Consider the following 21913-nt stretch of genomic DNA (forward strand, 5'->3'; position numbering starts at 1 on the left):
GAAAATGTCCTTAGCATTAAGCCCTGTCAATACGATCAAAATCAGTGTCTTAACACTTGTACACAGATCTGTAGAACACGTAGGTTACATAATGATATGTTAAAGTTAAAAATTTAAAATATGTACTTGAAAAGAAAACAGGATGACTTTGAATAGCATCACTGTAAAATTGTGAGGAAGAGCTGAGCAAGTCTCGCACATGTATTTCCTGGTCTGAGAGTGACTTCCTGCTTAACAGGAAGTAATGGATACCAAAAAAAGGTAGAAATATATGTATGTAAAAGGAGAATGCATGTGTGTGAAAGCAAAAAAAATAAGTATGTGTAAGGAGAATGTATGTGTGTGTGAGAGAGAGTAGAAATGCATGTAAGTATGTGTAAGGAGAATATATGTGTGTGAGAGAGAGTAGAAATGTATGTATGTGAATGGAGAATGTAAGTGTGTGAAAGCAAGAATATGTGAAAGGAGAATGTATGTGTGTGAGAGAGTAGAAATGTATGTAAGTGAAAGGAGAATGTACAGTAAGTGTGTGAGAGTAGAAATGTATGTATGTGAATGGAGAATGTAAGTGTGTGAAAGCAAGAATACTGTATGTTTGGCCATTTGCACAGAACAGATTTTTTTTTTTTTTTTTTAATTGAACTTATTTTAACTAACTTATTTTAATGAATTAATTACTGTGAATATGAAAAATAAAAGAAACATTATTTGACAATAAAATATTAAGCAAATAATTAAAATAACTGACTATGTTCTGTGTGGAACAGAAAAAAAAATGATTGCTGAAACATTGTGGACAGACATTTTATAAGTTTTAGGGGTTATTTATTCGGAGGTCTAAAAAACACAAGAGATCGCTAACAAGAGACATTTTTATGACTTATTGACCCACCATTATTCATGGCTGTAATGATGTGTGTATGTGAGTGTAACGTTCTTCCATGCATGCTGCCTGATGTCCCTTTGGGCTTTATTTTCCATTCTTCTTCTGTCCTGATGGTGAAGGCAGTGATCCCTGTCATTAATGGCCAATGATATAAAATTGTGGTCAGGTTTTATGAGCTCTCATGTAAATTGGATGCTGGGGCTCGTAAATGTGGTCATTGTGTCTAAGGTGAATGACAGTGATTGCGGAAATGAACGTGTGAGGTCTGCCCTCAAGGTCCTGCTGGATGGCAAATGCATAAACCCAGTTAGGACGCCCACAGACACTTAAACCTACTCATGTGCTCGTGCAAATACACTTTATCTATCTTTCCATCCCACAGACTCTCTCACTCTATCCAATTTTTGTCTTTCTTCCAATGCAAGTGATTTATTGCTTTATTTTGCTTAACATATGCATCTCTAAAATTAATTTCAGGGAGGTACGCTGACCCATGTGAGAGAGCTGTTGATTTATACAGATGAAATGATTGCTTTCAAAATGACCTTAAGTCACAGATTGAAAAGGGAAATTGGCATGATTTTTTAATGCATTTGTTTGTTTGCTTGCTTCTTGGCACAAATATATTGTACTGGTTATGAATGCAATTTCATATTATGGATTAGGGCAATAAAACATTTTAGCAGGATTGAATTTACACAGCCATAGTCCTTTATAAGCCATAGACAAATTGAGTCGGTACTTAAGGCCTAAATAGAAGCGTTAATGAATATTAAATACAAGAAAACAGGTTGCAAAATATATGAGGGTAAAGCAAAGGGTGCTTATTGTGTTGTTTGGATACAGCAGTGCAGTCATCTTTCTTCTATAATGAATAGCTTGATTAATGTGCTGTTTTGTTAAATATTGGCCAATATTAACTTTCATTATCTTGGTGTTACAAATAGCTAGTGTCTTGTTTGTGAGGCAACATCCAACTTCATCCATGACTTCAATACATAAAACATAACTTAAACTTGACTAAAAAGCTAAAGCATATTTTATAGCTGGTGAGATGAGGTAAACATATTTACACATTTAGGAGTGATAATGAAAAATGGCCTGTCATGCAAGACAAATTATTTCTGCAAAATCAGGAAAACAACTTTTATCAGTATGAATACAAACTGAACTCTTGTTCACATCTACCCAAGTTAATGTCCTTTTTAAAAGATGACAGTGATTTGATTGACATTCCTTCTTTTTTTAATGAGAATAAATTTGAAGTTTAATAAATAAATATAGTCACTCATCATCACGGTGTCTCAAGGTTTTCAGGTGCAATATAGCAACAGAAAAATCCTGTCAAAAATCCCACTCCCACTGGCATCAAAAGACAAGGAAATGAGCAGTGCTTTCCAATCTGCAATGAACACAGCAGATAAGACAGACAATAGGACCCAATCACGCTGCTCTCCACAATAGACCCTCATGAGGTTCCCTGGAGCAGATGGATCATTTGCATAGACACAGGCAGGCAGTAATTGTGTTAGGTATTAGGTGTATTAAAAATATCACAGGAAAAGTGATCATAAGCTGTTCAGATCTCTATTCAAAGAGAAGATTTTTTTTTTTTTTTTTTTTTTTAATGGTCATAAATGAAGTCTGCTGAGCTGGATAAATACTATAAGAGAATGGTTAACTTTTTAACACCTCTTCATTAAAATAATGTATGGTAGTATTTAGATATGTACTGCACTACTGAAACAGTGTTGGGGTGTTACTCACTAAAAGTAGGTAATATCTTAAGTAGTTTGGCAGTACTTTGTGAATTGATTCATCCTAAATGTTCCTTTTTCTCAAATGAGTAGAGTTAGTAAGTATAACTCATTTTTAGTGACTTGGTTCACCCTGAACAGTTCTGTCTCTGTCATAATGAGTAGAGTTAGAAAGTCCATTTCATTCTAGTGACTTGTTTAGTCTGAAAAGTTCTCTCACTCTCTATACGAGTAACATTGGAAAGTTTGATTGATGAATTTGATTGGAATGAACAGTTCTCATATTTAAAGTCAGAAGGTTTGACTCATTCAGAATAATCAATCAGACAGTTCATGCAAATTAAAAAAAAAAAAAAAAAATCACCTATTTGAGCCCCCACCTCTTATTAATAAATGTTAATTTATTGAACATATTAATAAATGTTAATTTCAAACCTATTTTGGATTCATTTTAAGTGAGAAATACAGTTGTTTTTGAGCAATAGTTAAGTTAAATAAAACTACCCAGAAGGCTGGGTTAAATGTTTAATCCTACTGCTGGGTCAAAACAACCCATTCGCTCGGTTTGTCTATATTTCACCTAGTGCTGGGTTGATTTTAACCCAGCATTTTTTAAAGTGTAGCTTAAGTGTAATCAGATGTCTGTTGTTAGTAGTAGTTTATGTAGGGTTGCTAGCACTGATCTGGAGATATTTTGATATTTATCGTAAGAAGACCAAATGAGTGATTGGAGTCGAGTGTGCCAGTGAAAGGTCCCTTGACCCAAAACCTTATAATGTTTATTGACTCACCTACCACTTTAATTTCCCCAACAATATGAGCTTCAGACAGCCTGGCTATCCATCAGTGTCTGGCAGCTCAGCTCGGCTCTGAAATAAGTGCTACCAAAGCATGTTGGAGAACTAATACCTGGTCTGTAGTGTGTTTATTGTGTAGTTTACTGTGCTCAGATCATATTCTGATAACAAACACATTTATGAATACTGTATCAGATTGTTATAGATAACAACGGGTGAAGGTCCATGGGCACACATCGCAGAGCTATTGCAAGACAAGCGTATGTGTTTAAAAAGTATATAAATTTAAATGCAAAATAATAATAATAATAAAAATTGACAAATCATTCTGCTAGATAAGACCTATATTCCTCGGCTGGGACTGTGTAGAGCCATTTGAAGCTGCATTGAAACTGCAATTTGGACCTTGAACCCCATTGACGTCCACTATATGGAGGAATATCCTGGAATGTTTTCCTCAATTTCCTCCTTAATTTCTTTTCGACTGAAGAAAGAAAGACATGGACATGAGTGATTATGAACACAGGTGAGTAAATTATCAGGAAATTTTTATTGTGGAGTCCTTTAACTAAAATAAAATAAAATAATTGACCTAAATACTTTACAATGAAAGCAGACAATATGACAATAAAAACGAACCCAAAATATTGATAAAAACTAAAATAGATACTAAAATAACTACAGTGATGCTTAAATACCACTATTCTCGATGAGCTACATCATTTTAAAGAAAATTATTGATTGCAATACTTGGATTAGAAATACAGAAATGGATGAAGAAGCAAAATTCAATTTAGATGTAAGAATTTACAGATAACTTTTTTTTAATTTTCAAAAATAATGTTTTTATTGTGTTAGTTAGCTGTATTTTATTTGATTGAGATTAATTGGAATGCACAATGAAAAAAAACATGATTTTGAAAAAAATATTAAAAGTTATCTATACATATACATACATACAAATGTATATATATATATATATATATATATGTATACACACACACACACACACACACACATATGTATATATATATATGTGTGTATATATATATATATATATATATATATATATATATATATATATATATATATATATATATATATATATATATTTATTTATTTATTACATTTTGTTGTATCCAAAGGAACACAAACCACAGAACAATTACAGCTTTTCCAACCCAACCTACACATTCAAATTAATATCATAATAATTAAATTCAAAATAAAAGTAAATAAAATTGAAAATAAAAAAGATAAATAATAATAAACATAAGTAAACTTTAGATATAAGTAAAATATTATTGTTTATAACAAAAATAAAATCAGACAGACAGACAGATAAATAAATAGATAGATATATAAGCACTGACACATCATAAGCATTTACACAGCTACACATGGGCACAAACCTGATGCAGTTTTTCATGGCAGTCAGCACTAATCATACCACAGGCTTTAGAGGAAGAGGTGCCTGGATATCTGTCCATCATTTCTTTGTCACTGATAGAGAGTCATCCTGTCCCTCCTCTAGCAGTGGAACAAATCTGATAATGAGAGAACGAGTGTGACAGTGAGGTAGGGCTGAGCTTTCAGCAGATGAATAAAACATGTCTTGCTCACAGAAAACGTGATATATGCCTAATCTACCTAACCCTGCATTTGTCATAATCAAAGCAAACAATTTTGAACATGCAGTCGTTTATGGTTGCACTATATCGTACTATATTGCATAAGAGGATAACATAACCTATTTATTATCTGGATTAAGCCTTGGACATGTTGTGCAATCTTCAGCATCATGTTTTATGAAAACACAGGTTTTCCATTTCATGGTGTCACACCATATTTATTTCTCATTAAAAGCATCTAATAGCTCCTGCCTAAAAATCCATAACCTTAACCTTGTCATTATGCACATTATCAGCAGTTTCAAGCCTATCAAAAGAAATAGCAGCTGTGTACTCCTCTCGTTATCTGTGTTGAACCTGCAGTCCCAGTCTATCAATTCATGACACTGTCTCAGTCCATAACAAATGACTTCTTTACACCACACAGCATGGGCATAATTAGTTTTGTCTTGATTGATTGAATGGTGCTTTACTACTACACTTGTTTTACAATAGTACAGCACTGTACTGTAATTCACTTAATTGTCAATACTTCATATCTTTGATGTGGTGGACAAGCCTATTGTTAAATATAATGTATTGTTGCTAATTTACCTATTATGAAATATGGATTATTAAATAAACAAAAGGCAATTGACCAAAATGTCACATCTTGTTGTACACCCAGATTTTACTTTAAATAAAAGCAGGATATCTGAATGATTTCAACAGTCATAGACAGCGTTTTGCCTTTTCACAGAATATATCATGCATATTTAAAACAACATTTAATAGTTTAGTTGTTGAAAAATAATAAATAAAATATTTTATGTAAAATTATACATTTATATTATTTAGCTGAACCCAAATTGAATAATGACACTCAGGTAGCCCGTGGGTTATGATGAATACTGAAGGTAATGAAAAATATAAGTCTAATTTTTATGAAAGCATTAAATAATGAATTATAAGTCCATTAATTATAATAAATATTAAATACCTCAAATACACAACATGCCACTAGGGGCCTTCTGACCCAATTATGAAGAGATCTGCTGTAACCTAAAGGTCTAAATACCCTTTTCACATTAAAATAAAAACAATACTTGTACTTTATGAATTTAATTCAATTTTAATATCCAAAATAATATAAATACACAATTCACTATTATCCATTAAGATATAAATACAATAAGATGAGGGTTTGTAAATTATGAATTTTAATTTTGGGGTAAACTATACAGTATATGTTCAGTTGAAATTGTAAAATTAAGAGCATAGCTATCAATAATGTACTGATATGAGATTTAGTAACTTTTATGAGATTAAATGTCGTTGATCAATACATTTTTACCCCAGATTGTGTTGGATCTAATCTTACCCTCCATTCCCATTTAGCCACTTCTCTGGTGTGACTGAAGCTTGAAACTCATTTGCTCTCTTACTGTATATTCATTGTTCCTTTTTACGCCTTTTTGAGTCTTCACATAAAAAAAACAGTAAAAGGAAATAATGTACCTAAAGCAAGGCTTCAGCAGACATAACACAAACTGTTGGTGAGATTCTATGGAATAGGCGTATTGTTTGAGACACCTGAGACTCTGTCCGGCCTGAGGTTCACAAGTTCACACTTACATATAATTAGCTGAAGTATTATAATGCATATTTGGCGTGCTGTCCGGGGAAGGGCTCTGAGCTTGGGAATGACCCGAACCTAGAGTACCCCCCCCCCCCCCTTATAAGTGTAATATGAAAACTCAAAGTGGAGGAGATGGGTTGGAGTGGGGATGCTGATAAACCGTCAATGGATAGAGGTAAGTCAGCTGTACCATACTATACCATAGTGTTGGTTATCTTAAGTGCGCTCCACCTGTGCTAATTAGGCTAAGTATCTGACGCGCTCTCCTCCTGAACCTTGTTAATAAAATATCATATAGTAACACTGACAGCTGGTGGACACACACACACACACAAATAAATAAATACAAATTTGTACCAAAAGAATACAGACAGTGCTGTATATATATAATATAGGAAATATCTTAATAGCAAAAGTAGTAGTCAGAGAAAACATAGTGAATGCTGTTATCTAACCACTGATTATGTGATCATATTGCTCTGTCACTCTACAGTAATTGCTCACTCCCTGTGTTGGGATTCAACTTCATATGCCGATGCCCATTAGGCCAAATGGGACTGCGATACAAGCTGGACTGACCCTGAGCTGCTTTAAAACAACATGTTCTGCCCACCCACCATCTGTCCTCAGTGAATGCCCAGCCTTGAGCACAAATCTGGAATTGATATGGAAAGTACATCTCCATCATCAGCAGTGGTCAGATAGCTTGAGCTTAACACCGCTTCCAGTAGTATTTATCTCCTTGAAAGCCCAGTTACAAGTTTGAAACTTGAACAAAATTGCTTTGATTATCGGTATATTAAAGGAATTGTTTATACAAAAATAAAAATTTGCTAAAATTGTACTTATTCAAGATGTAGTTTGTTTCTTCATCAGAACAGATATGGAGAAATTTTGCATCGCATCACTTGCTTACAAATGGATCCTCTACAGTAAATGGGTATTATATTATATTATATTATATTATATTATATTATATATTATATTATATTATTTACTTAAAGGGGTCATCGGAGGTGATATGCACTTTTACAAGTTGTTTGAAATGAAATGTGTGTTGGCAGTGTGTGTACACAACCACCCTATAATGATTTTTTTTTTAATCTCTTTAAATCATTTCCCCTTTCTCATATCAAGCCATTCTCAGATGCCTGACTCTCGTTCTGACGGCACCCATTCACTGCAGAGGATCCATTTGTAAGCAAATGATGCAATGCTAAATTTATCCAGATCTGTTCTAGTGAAGTAACAAACTCTACATCTTGGATGGCCTGCGGGTGAGTAAATAAATTTTCAGCAAATTTTAATTTGTGGGTGATTGCTTTAATACACTGTGATTGCAAGAATTACAATCTGTGGGCACTCAATATTTCAGATCAATATATAAGATTTCTATGTTGACATCTTAAGGCCCTAAAGGGTTTAATTCTGCATACCTGACTAGTCTTCTATCACGCTACAATCCATCATGCTCCCTAAGGTCGCAAAACTCTGGACTAAGTCCACTAAAGAGGGAAGAGCTTTTTCATATTTGGCTCCCAAACTATGGAATAGCCTTCCTGATAACGTTCAGGGTTTAGACACACTTTCTCTGTTTAAATCTAAATTAAAGACACATCTCTTTAGCGAAGCATTCTCATAATGTATCTCATGACCTTGTACTTCAGTTGCATCTGATCAAATGCACATTATATTTCTTTTGTTTGGTTTGAACACATAATTTTTTGCTTAGTTGGAACAGTAGCTAGACTAATTTTTCTTTATTACCTTCTTTGGATTGGCATCCCGTGGTAACTAGGAATTACACAATTTGAATTGAATTGAACATTTTTAAAGGTTAAACAGTCTGTGGGAATGTGGGAATAGATGCAAAATTATCTTGTTTATCATTCCTGTGTCCCTTCAGTAACAGGTGATATCCTTGTATAATGTCATATACACTATACAACAGAAGTCAAAATCTTCAATCTTGTTTTATATATATATATATATATATATATATATATATATATATATATATATATATATATATATATATATATATATATATATATATATATTGCAAATTATGACCTTGTGCTTTATGAAAATGTATAATTATAATTCTTTGTGAGCATTTAGATTATATGTTGTTATGTGAACTCATTATGAGCTGTTCATGAATGAGTATTATATTCTACTGTCTCAAGCGTGAAGAAGTGTATAACATGACTAGACATTTGCTTCTAATTACATCAATTTTAAGAGGCCTCACAGACACTAAATTAGAGCTCATCTGCATACACACCCGTACCACGCATGCAAGCTGGATTGTTGCTCTTCTCATAAATGTAAGGACAATTGAACAGAAGAGTAGACATCCGGAAAGACATAAAAAAAAAAACAACTTTCAGTGCCTTTATTTTCAGCTGTCAAAAAAATGTACCGTAAAATCGGTAAGAAGAATTATTGTCTTTATTGTTGAAAACTATATTGTTGAAATCATGTTTGTATTTCTTTTCATACCCTGGGAGAGGTCATTTCCACTGCCTGGTACATTGTGTCAGAGTCAGCAGAGAGGAAACACAATGTCTTTTCTTAAAGTAATAGCTTTCATCAGTGCTGAATTCTAATTTGCACATTACTGTTTACAGTGTGGTTTCAAATACAATGCAGATATTTCATGAGTCACTTCAGTCAGTTCCATACTGTATCTCTTGGAGAACATGAACCTAAATGTGAAATGTGTTTTATTTCCTTTCAGAAGTAATGAGACGAGATCAGTACAGAACTGTTTATTGTTATTAAAACTTTATATACCCTGGTTGGTGCCACAGAGAATTACATCTCTTTTACAAGACAGAGCTGCACAGGGAAGACAGCAACCACATTCAGACACACATTCAGGGGGTTGGATCAAACATTTATAGCAATTACAAAAAAAGAGATTAAAATTCTATATCTATGCTACAGAGTTGCTCTTTCTACTTTTCTACACCAGGAGGTGGCGACAAGTTACTTTTAATTTAGGCGAATCATTGAATTATATTATATTATATTATATTATATTATATTATATTATATTATTTACTTAAAGGGGTCATCAGAGGTGATATGCACTTTTACAAGTTGTTTGAAATGAAATGTGTGTTGGCAGTGTGTGTACACAACCACCCTATAATGATTTTTTTTTTTTCATCTCATTAAATCATTTCCCCTTTCTCATATCAAGCCATTCTCAGATGCCTGACTGTGTGATGTCACACAGACCCAGGCCCCTCCCACAATTGTGGATTGGCACTGGAGTTTTACCTTAGACCCGCCCTGAGTGAGCTGTCTTCAGTCCGCCATTGTTTCACCGCTGGAGCATATGTAGACAAGAATGGCTCCTAAGCGACTGAGGTGTTCTGTTGTTGGATAAAATAAATGAACACAGCAGTTGTCATTTATTCTGACATCTGATCCACTGAAGACGCAGTGGATTACCTTTGTTTTTGAAAAGAATGCACCCCCGATCTACCTAAATGTGCTTATGTTCACGCAAATTAAGTTTATCTTAATTCTCTAGCTGAGGTAATTGGGCAGTTAAAACCTACAAACTATGCTTGTGATATTATTCCATCAGGATTAGTTAAGAAAATGTTTGATATTATTGATCCCAGTATACTGACTTTAATTAATAGAAGCTTCAAAACAGCAGTAGTTCCGATGGATTTTAAACATGCCATTGTACAGCCCCTTTTGAAAAAAATAATTATTTGAGTTCAAATGTTTTATCTAATTACAGGCCTATTTCTAAATTGCCATTTTTATCTAAAATTCGAGAAAACATGGCATTGAACCAATTGCAGACATTTCTAGCTCAAAATTAGATCTTTGAGAAATGGATTGAAACTGAGGGGTGACCGGGAATTTGCAGTAGCAGCTCCGAAAGTGCTGGAATAAGCTACCTCTACATCTCAGACTGGCTCCATCATTAGGTTATTTTAAATGAAAATTTAAAGTGCATTTACTTGAATTAGCGTTTGGTTCTGCAAACTAATTAGCAAGAGCTATTTTATAACATTTGTTGTTGTTGGTCATTGTTTGTCTGAAAGTTAATACTGTGTAATAAATTTTTATTTAGAGATTGTACAGCACATTGGTCAACGTTATGTTGTTTTAATTGTGCTTTATAAACAAACAAACAAACAAACAAACAAACAAACAAACAAACAAACAAACCAGCAGTGATCCAGCTTTACCTACAGAAGAAGTGAGTATAAGGTTATTTTATGAATCTTTGCAAGTCGCCTTTCCTAATAACATGCTAGTTAACAAGTTCCTCGGCTAAAGTAAACAGTATCATGAGAATGGCTTGTCACCCCATGAAAGAGAGGGGCAGGATAAGCAGAGCTCATTTGCATTTAAAGGAACATGGAACAGAACAGGTTGCTGAAAACCTGTTGGTTGGGCCACTTTTTTGGGTAAAAAGTGTTGTTTTACACTACCACTGAGAAATTTTAACCAAAGTATGTTATAGACTTTTCATTAAGACCCTAAAAAATCATATCAACTTGTGGAAAATGGGCATCCAATGACCCCTTTAAGAAAGATGTGCCTATAGCTTAAGTTAAACTGAAAATAAAATCCATGTTTTTATATATTTTATTAAAAATGTGTGTGTTGTATTTAATGTGTGCTAACTACAGGAACTGTGCTACTTAGAGTTAAATGTTTTGCTAGGAGGCACATAAAATCTATTGAAAACAATCTTAATTCAAAACATTTTTAAGACCGTAAAACAATGTCACATGCAAATTAATGTTTTTTCCTTTAGTTTTAGAGCGAAAACATATCACAGAAGCAAATTTTCTGCAAAGGATATGAGTGCTAATTGATTGGTCCCTGCTTATTCCGAACATGTTGGTCCTAAAATGACACTAATGTTAAAGGGGTATTTTGTCTGGTACAACCAAATTCTGTATTAGATGTCAGTAATGCCAATGTGATGTACTGTAATATTACACTGTTGTGGCCATTGATATAGAATATAACGTGCAAGACATAATTATTTTTGAAATGTTGTCATTGTAATGGCTAAAAAAATATTCTTCACTGTGACTGTGGAGTGGTATAGCAGCTTTGTGAATGCAAGTTTCCTTACAAGCTGTGGCAATGTTGAGGGTCTGAAGCTAATGTTGTTGACGCTTGCAAGCCAAGAGCCAATCCATCAGGCGTAGGTCGGAGGAAAAAACAACGACGGCGAGGTACTTCATCGTTTTAAAAGGCTATTCATCACAGCAGTCGCTGCTGTCAGCTTCTGCTCCAATATTTCCAGGGGAGGAATCAGGAACTAGCCAGATTCCTTCCTCAGTTTTTCCAAGAAGAGAAACAGCACATCACGAGCTTGCCAGATGCCAGGAAGAGTCGCTGTCTCATGTGTGCTCTCACACACTCAAAAGCACACACTCTCAGTAGTTGTTTTCCCATGAGCCCTAAGGGTGTGTGAGCCACATGCATGTGTTTGAGAGAGAAGAGCAGATAAGCAGGGATCAAAGAGCCATTGCGAGCTTTACAGCCTCACAGAAAAGCTGAGCTGGATGTAGTTCCAAAACAGACAACAGACAACGCCGCTTCTCTGAATACATACAGATATTTTTATAGCATCTAGCTGGTTCTTTTTGGCATTAGTCGGTTTTAGTTTTGTGCGAATCATTGACAATTTTTTTCAACTGATTCGTTTTCAAATGCTGATTCATTCGGGAATGAAACAAGTGTTTTGTCTTTATGAATAGGTCATTGAATCATTCTCCAAACGGACTTGTTCAAAAACATAATTATTTTGGAATGAACCTTCACTACTGTGTGTTGCAGCTTTGTCTGAAACAATTTTCATTGGTGAAGCCAAAAAAACAAACAAAGGAATGGAATATATTGAGTTTAAGATATAATTTACTCAGTATTAATTATTTATTAAGCAACTTGTCTCAGAAATTTTGGTTCCATATCCAAGTTGCCACTGCACAGTTCTAACATGAAGTTTGTGTTTGACCGTTGCACTTCAGGTGTCAAGTTCAAAGAAGTTAACTTTTTAAAGTGCATCTCTCTAGAGTCTAGACCTTGTCTTGCATTCCACTGCTCTGCCTCACACATTTTTAAATGCAAAAACAGGTTCTGTGTGTGCAATACTGCTTTATAATTCATACAGGCTTTTCAGCACAATATTTAAGGATGTAATTCACTTTTTTGCTCTTTTAAATAATCTATATAATATCAAACAATGTAGTTCTAGGCCTATAAAAGAACATGTGCAGTTCAGTGATGCCAAAAATCCTCATCATACGGATTGTGACTGTCCCTTAAGTGAACTTAAAGAGAAGACAGACCAGTATTAGTCATGCTCCGTGGTCAATAATGCTCAATAGCTCACCTGAATCCCTCTCATGCAGAATCGACTCCTTCAGCTGGATACTAGTGTAGCTTGTATTTTATTGCTGAATGTGCCTTATAAATAAGTTTCAGCAAAATGTAAACATTGGTTTTCCTTAGCAAGTCAGAACTGTATTTCAAAAAAGAAATGTACTTTCAAAAGTCAGTCATTCTTGAATGGTATATTTAACATTCATCTTAATTGCAACCACTGTGGTAATCTTTTATGATCCTTTATCATGCTTTTCAAAATAAACTTCTTAAACTCTGTAACATAATATTAAATTGCTTTGTTGCTACTTAAAGGGATACTCCACCCCAAAATAAAAATTTTGTCATTAATCACTTACCCCCATGTCGTTCCTAACCCGTAAAAGCTCTGTTTGTCTTCGGAACACAATTTTAAATATTTTCGATGAAAACCGGGAGGCCTGTGACTGTCCTATAGACTGCCAAGTAAATAACAGTGTCAAGGTCCATTAAAAGGTCTGAAAGTCGTCGTCAAAATACTCTATCTGCCATCAGACGTGCAATCTGGGTTATATGAAGTGACGGGAACACTTTTTGTAAGTGAAGAAAACAAAAATAACGACTTTATTCAATAATTCCTTTGTCAACGGTCTCCTCTGTGTCCCTTCCTATCACCGGATGCTGTGTATGCTATTTTGTGACAGCGCATCTTAGTCCTGAATTTGCTATGGTAGCTTCTTTAAAGGGAGGGGTGAGCGGGGGACAGAGCCATTGGTTGCAATTCGCAACCTCACCGCTAGATGCCACTAAAATCTACACACTGCACCTTTAAATTGTGTTTCTGAAGACAAACGGAGCTTTTACGGGTTTGGAACGACATGGGGTAAGTGATTAATGACAAAATTATCAATTTGGGATGGAGTATCCCTTTAAAGAATCCTTTAAATAGAAGCACATTTTAAAGGAATAGTTCACACAAAAATTAAAATATGCTGAAAGTTTACATTTCCAGATGTAAAAGACTTTGTTTTTTTATTGGAACAGATTTGGAAAAATTTTACATTACAACACTTCTCACCAGTAGATCCTCTGCAGTGAATGGGTGCCGTCAGAATGAACACCTGATCAAAACATCACAATTATCCATAAGTAATCCACATTACTCAAGTCCATCAATCAAAGTCTTGTAAAGTAAAAAGCTGTGTTTATGATAAAAAGAATCAAACCAGTTCTTTTTGCTATGTATAAATATGAGTCCTCTATCCATAATATTGCTTTCTTTAGTGGAAAAGGCCAAATATATCAGTGGACCTTGATGTGAGAAGAAATTAGGAAATGGACTTTGTCACTGGAGGAAGTGAAAAAAAGGGATTGTACTATACTTCACAAGACATTAATTGATGGAGGCGAGTGGATTATTGTGATGTTTTTCATCAGCTGTTTAATTGTTGTCTGCAGTGAATTTTGACGGCACCCATTCACTGCAGACAACCCAATGGAGAGCAAGTGATGTAATGCTAAATTTCTTTCGATGAAGAAACAAACTCATCTATGTCTTGGATGGCCTCAGGCAGGGCCAGACTCTGACGTGGCAGTCCGGAGGGAACTGTATTTCGGCTGGGACATCCTCTAGTCTAGTGCCCTGGGCACATGCCCGGTAGGCCTGTGCGTTAATCCGGCCCTGGCCTCAGGGTGAGTAAATTTTCAGCAAATTCTCATTTTTGGGTGAACTTAACTATTCTTTTAATGTATATAGTGCTATGAAAAATCATGTATCTAATTTTCGTCTGCTCTTCCCAACAGTAAGGTCACCCCACTAGTAATATCTAAAATTAGATAACATTCCCTATCTAGCAATGCATTTCCAATTCAAGGAAAAATTAATATTTGTGTTGTTTTAACCTAATTTCAGATCAGTCAGACATCCAAGATCTTAGATCCTACAAGCTCACATTGTGTCCTAATTGAGAATATCTGTAAGACAAATAAAAACTAGACATTTCTATTGCTTCTATAGCCTTTAGTACAGTACACAGAGATTAAATCTCCCTGTGGCTGTTTCTTTTTCTACAGTTATTCGGTGCGTGTTTTGTCTACCAGTCTTGCTATACATAAGCAATGGCCCTGGGTTTAAAAGCTGTCCACCTCTTACACTGTTTAACTCTCTGGTACCAGAGCAGGAAATGAGGTCATGACTGGTGTGGTGTTGGATCATGTGTGCTCCTGCTGTCTGTTCATCGACTGTCTGGACGTGTGTAAATCTGGCGTGTGTTTATTGATCCGTTACACCACCGTTAGCCCCTTTATCAGCCGTGAAATGGCCTTCTGTCTGCCTACCTGGCCATGTCTGGCAGTTTAATTCCTTTGGGTGGTAGAATAAGCTTGATTCATTAGTGCAATAAAAGTGTTTCAGAACACAAAACACACAAAGCTAACAGAATAATAAATCAGCATAAGAAAACAAACTGTTATGATAAAATTATTATTATTATTCTTTTTTATTTAATTATTTATTTATTTTTGCTTAACCTTGCTTAAAGGGTTAGTTCACCCAAAAATGAAAATTATGTCATTAATGACTCACCCTCATGTCGTTCCAAACCTGTGAGACCTCCATTCATCTTCGGAACACAGTTTAAGATATTTTAGATTTAGTCCGAGAGCTTTCTGTCCCTCCATTGAGAATGTATGTACGGTATACTGTCCACGTCCAGAAAGGTAATAAAAACATCTTCAAAGTAGTCCATGTGACATCAGAGGGTCAGTTAGAATTTATTGAAGCATCGAAAATACATTTTGGTCCAAAAATAGCAAAAACTACGACTTTATTCAGCATTGTCTTCTCTCCCAGGTCTGTTGTGAGCGCGTTCACAGCACTGCAGTTCAGTGATATCCGGTTCGCGAACGAATCACTCGATGTAACCGGATCTTCTTGAACCAATTCACCAAATTGAACTGAATCGTTTGAAACGGTTCGCGTCTACAATAAGCATTAATCCACAAATGACTTAAGCTGTTAACACTTTTTAACATGGCTGACACTCCCTCTGAGTTCAAATAAACCAATATCCCGGAGTAATTCATTTACTCAAACAGTACACTGACTGAACTGCTGTGAAGAGAGAACTGAAGATGAACACCGAGCCGAGCCAGATAACGAACGAAACATTGACTCGTTCTCGAGTCAAGAACCGGTTGCATCGGTTTTCGGATAACTAATAGTGATGGGAAGTTCTGTTCTTTTCCGCGAACCGGTTCTTTCGGACAGTTCGATTCAATAAACCGGTTGAAGAAAACGGTTCACTAGTTCTTTTGAGCTCGACGTAATGACTTAATTGGCGATGATTGGTGATGCTCCTGTAGCTCAAGTGTTAGAGCATTGCGTTACCAAGCGCAAGGTTGGGGGTTCGATTCCCCGAGAACACATAAGTTGATAGATGATGGTTGAATGTTGTTTGATTGGATTTGGATAAAAGCGTCTGCTAAATGCATAAATTTAATTTAATTTAATTTAATTTTGATTGCCCTTGATTCAAGCCTTCTGTTTACCCGCGCTCATAACTTTAGCACAGAATCAGTTCAGAATCAATCATCAAAAGAACCAGCTCGGTTCAGACGCGCTGTGTGTCAGTCTGCTTCACGCTAAATCACGCATGCGCAGTATCATCAGCTCTTCGCTTCTCGAATCGGGCGCGTCCGACATAAATGGTTCTTGACTCGAGAACAAGTCAATGTTTCATTCGTTATCTGGCTCGGCTCGGTGTTCATCTTCAGTTCTCTCTTCACAGCAGTTCAGTCAGTGTACTGTTTGAGTAAATGAATTACTCCGGGATATTGGTTTATTTGAACTCAGAGGGAGTGTCACCCATGTTAAAAAAGTTAACAGCTTAAGTCATTTGTGGATTAATGTTTATTGTAGACGCGAACCGTTTAAAACGATTCAGTTCTATTTGGTGAACTGGTTCAAGAAGATCCGGTTACATCGAGTGATTCGTTCGCGAACCGGATATCACTAAACTGCAGTGCTGTGAACGCGCTCACAACAGACCCGGGAGAGAAGACAATGCTGAATAAAGTCGTAGTTTTTGATATTTTTGGACCAAAATGTATTTTCGATGCTTCAAAAAATTCTAACAGACCCTCTGATGTCACATGGACTACTTTGATGATGTTTTTATTACCTTTCTGGACGTGGACAGTATATCGTACATACATTCTCAATGGAGGAACAGAAAGCTCTCGGACTAAATCTAAAATATCTTAAACTGTGTTCCGAAGATGAACGGAGGTCTTACGGGTTTGGAAACGACATGAGGGTGAGTCATTAATGACATAATTTTAATATTTGGGTGAACTAACCCTTTAACAATTTTTATAATGATTTTTACTAATTAAAATTATTGCAATTGATTTAGGTTTACAGAGATGTATCATTTTTGTTTGTAAATATGACAAAGGGTTTGAGCTAGTATAAAGCCATGTGGATGAAAACTAAGGTGATGAGTTTTGCATTACAGAAGAAGAATGTTAATTTTTTAATGGACCATATTGAATTGAACTCAGTTGGACTGAATCTGTGCACTCGCTGTCTACATTGTCAACTACCTTATAAAATTTTCCTCTTTTTTTTTTGAACAATTTTTATTGGCATTTTTCAGTACTGAATAAAATATGTTTTGTAATCAACATATTATTTCCTTGATTCTTTGGTGACAAAATGCCACAGAGACTGTTGAGTAGTATTCTGTTGAATTGGATGAACAGTTTCATCGAGATTGTCACTGCACTAACCAAATTGGTGGTATATTAATATGGATTTGTATCTCACGTCTTTATTTTTTTATGATCTGCTTTTGCGCTACTGCAAATCAAATTGCATGCATTTGCCTCCTACAGTATGTTCCAAAACTTCCTTTTCTCATGAGATCATGTTATGCCTGGAGATTATATATAAAATGCTGCTTTAGCCAAAATTACGTCTCTTATAAGGCAGCATAATCTTTCTGGCTACTTTTGGAACAGTCTTTGCATATGAAATGTTTCTGATGTCTAGGTAGAAAGCTTAGTGGGATTTAAAACAGAGTCTGTATATCAATGTATAAAAACGTTATATTCTTTGATTGAAGTTTAAAGAAAGCCTTTAAACAGCAGGAGCAGGATTTTCTTTTTTCCTGAAGCATAATATCACTCTTTGTTGAACCTGTTTAACACAAGCAATCTGTTCATTTAAACAGAGAGCTACAGACATTCCCGAGGCTTCACACTACTCCAGGATAATTCCAATTTGAATCATGGTCAGAAGTAATACGGAAGAAACGCTGCAGTGTTGGCTGCTTGTCTTTTTGAAGCCGCAGGAGGGTATCAAGTGTAATCAGTTCTTTGATTAAGAGTGAATTGGGGGAAAATCAGTTTGGGGTGCTTCAGATGAAAAGGATGCAGGATTTAATTGTCCCTGCAGCGGTTGAACACTTTTCTGAAGTGTGTTACCTTTTCACGACATTGAGAACAACTGGCCGTAGGGTTCTTATTATGCCATTATTTTTTATTTGCATCAGGGTTTTTATGAATAGCCTCGACTGAGAACATGTACAGTATCTTATTTTTTCCCTCACCCACTGCTATAGTTCCAGCTGTGGTGTGAACTTTGGTGTGAGGAGCTAATCAAATGCCTTGACATGATGTTATGATAAATAACGAATTGTCATAACAAATGATGCAGCAGATGTGCAGCCTTCAATCATGTTTTCTGCTTTTTTTCTTATTCCTAAGGGTTAAATTGCTTTTCATATGACTGAATGTACACACAGTTTTGCCAAATAATACACAATTTTCAGCTTTTATTCATGTCAGTTTAACACAATACTACTAGTAAAAAAGTCAGTTATAAGGTTAAAAACTGAGGTTTTGCATTGGGTAACACATGGGGCAGTGAACACTGAAATGAACATGCTTTTTCTTGTTTGGACTAGTTTTTGGCTGACTGACATTGTGTGCTATTCCAGTTTCTTTTGGTCTTTGCATTTTTGATTAAATATAAATGATTGAAATATCAATGAAATCAAAGGCAGAATAGCTTTGGAGTTTAGGGAGTGGGACTGTGAGTAGTTTTGATATTCTATGTCTACCTAAATGAACTAACCATCATTCAGTAGCATAATGGAAATGCCAAAATGCCAACATTACAGAAGCTCTTTCAAATCCCAGCTTAACCGAACAAAATAACAAGTTTGGATTATGGAATGTCAAACCATTACAGGGTTGGTGCACATATATTTTACAAGGCAAATGTAAATGTGTTCTTAAGAATCAGGTCAAGATGATGTGGGAAACAACAATGATAATTTCCGACTTTTACATCCCACAGAACAATAAAAACTAAAATGTTTACCATAAAAAAAAACATACAATAACACTTAATTTTAACATTTAATCTTCCCATCCAGCTGGGAACTACAAATCCCTTGCCTAGTGTCAGTTATTGCCAACGAATATGATTTGTGTATTCACAACACAAATGGATTAAGTAAACATCTATTTGACAAACTGAACTGGACTGCACACAATTAAATTAAGTTTAGGAATTGTGTTGCATTAGCTCATTTCAATTTAATTAAACCATGAGCGAAGATAATTTTTGTACAGTTTTGTTTCTGTTTCTTAAAGCTTCTCCTGTCATATTTATCTGAGTCAATAATTCATACAGTCACCAATATCTAAAACGTTTTAGAGAAAAGCAGGTGTTTATTTAAAACTCTTCAGTCCAAATAAATGTGGATACCATTCTGTGGTGTTTCCATGGTTACACCTGAACAAAGTGTAATGCCACAATTGTTTAGTTATTATAATGATACTTTACACAAAATCAAGCATATGGAGTGTCAAAACCATATATACAAACAGCTTTGGTGCTCATATTTTATAAGGCAAATGTAAATGTGTTCAAGAATCAGGTCAAGGTGATGTGGGAAACAACTTTGATGATCAAACCAGCCCAAATTATTCATAATTCCCAGCACTGCGAGGAACAGCTGAAGAACCCGCATGTGCTGAAATATGATGGCTTTTGAGTACCAAGAGACTTGCGTAGTTGCATCTAGAATCCGTGCAGTGGCGTACAGAATTAAATGTCGTATCTAATTTCAGTCTAAACCATATGAAGGTTATCTGATGAGAAATCAGATTTTAGGAGGATTAAAACTTTTACAAGTGCTTTGGAAAATGCTCTCTGCTCCTAACCCTCCACCCATCTTAAGACCCCCGTTTTTAGACAGGATTGATTTGATGAATTGCCCTCCTACAGGAGCAAGACACACTTAGCACACTGTGATCCGTGGTGATGTAAAACGATTAGCATCTACTGAAGGGTGGGTCGCCCCTGGGGCATGAATGAATGATTTAAGCAGGTTATTAGCCAGTTCTGTAGATGCAAATTTAGAGGTCTGGGGAGAAGTCAATACAGCTTTCCTGTCGCAATACAGATACACCATTGCCTAGTCTAAGTATTGTAATAATTGTTGTCATTATCTTACAATTTGAAGGTGCTGTTAAGTAGTAGCTATAAAAAAGTAGCCATCTGTTCATTTGTTTTCTGTTCTTTGTTTCCTTTGTTACCTTTTCACAAATTCACAAATGTTGATTATATATTTGTGGTAACACGTTTAGACACATTGTTTGTATGAGGCGTCTGATGGCAATCCATCTGTATGTGGCATAATTGGTCTAAAATGCCCCATACTGTCAATGCCAAATGCCAGTTGCTCTGGCCCTACATGTATATATTACATTACAGATGGCTTGTCAGCAGTGGGGTTATTGTTTGACTGTCATACCTTCTGGTTTCAAGCATGACTTGCTGCATTCTGGACAATCTATGTCTGACCTTTCCACCAAAAATATCTAAACATTTACATACCATTCTTTCTATTTAGGGGTTATGTTGTTGTGCTACAAATTTCTACCATGAGCACAGATAATAGCAAGTAACACAATAGGCAGGTTAAACAATAATAAACATGTCTGGCAAGCTAGAACTATGTATAGTTGTGTATATACTATATGTATAGTTTTGAAAAAAATGAATGGAATTGGACCTTAAAATAAAGTGTGACTGAAAAAAATTAAATGTTAAATGTTTTTTGTTGTTGTTATTTTTGTTTTGTTTTGTTTTTTGTCTCATTTAAACATATACATTCATTTTGACAGGGTAAAAAGGGTGTCAGGGTGTTTTACTGTCACTTTTTAACTATTTAATGCATCTTTGCTGAATAAATATTAAAGGTGCCGTAGGAGATCTTGGAAAATGCTAACTTTATCCTAAAAGCACTGAATGCAAACGACCTACCCTCCCTGCAATCGCCATCCAAAGCCATGCCTCCTGAACACATATACACTCACAGACGAGACGATCAGAAACAACATTAATACAATACATTGTGTGTCATTCACCGGTGAGAAAACTTTATAGTACAGATAGTTAAAAGTACTACAATACCAGGAAGGAAGATCAGGTTGTTGATGTTTGCCTGGCATTCTCGCTCTGTCTGCACAGCTGATGACGTGTCCTGTCTGCACGAACCGGGTGCGCAGAGGTATGCAAATACACATGTTGACAGGCAGGTAGGAAAGCCAATAAAAATGCTCGGAACAAGCGTTTTGATTGGACGAACATTTCGTGGTCCTACACCTTCCACAGAATATTTAAATACATATAAATACATTTATCACTTAACTTAATTGCTATTGGGGTGCAAAGAGACTTTCAACCATCACAACAAAAAAATGTTTCTGAAGACAGTCACCTATTGAACGTTTAACTACAATTTTTGCCTTAATAAACTACTAATTTGTTGCTTATTAAAAGTTAG

At 35.3% G+C, this 21913-nt stretch overlaps 1 long non-coding RNA gene across 1 annotated transcript; it reads right to left on the bottom strand.

Moving 5' to 3' along the window:
• Nucleotides 1-764: 764 nt before the first annotated feature.
• Nucleotides 765-21607, bottom strand: LOC122138479. The gene is made up of 3 exons (XR_006155612.1): nt 21541-21607; nt 4853-4987; nt 765-3924 (listed from the first exon to the last, which is right to left on the bottom strand). It is a non-coding gene; the product is annotated as an uncharacterized LOC122138479 (long non-coding RNA).
• Nucleotides 21608-21913: the final 306 nt, after the last annotated feature.

This window comes from Cyprinus carpio, chromosome B9 (assembly GCF_018340385.1).
Source record: "Cyprinus carpio isolate SPL01 chromosome B9, ASM1834038v1, whole genome shotgun sequence".
NCBI classification, from domain to species: Eukaryota; Metazoa; Chordata; class Actinopteri; order Cypriniformes; family Cyprinidae; genus Cyprinus; species Cyprinus carpio.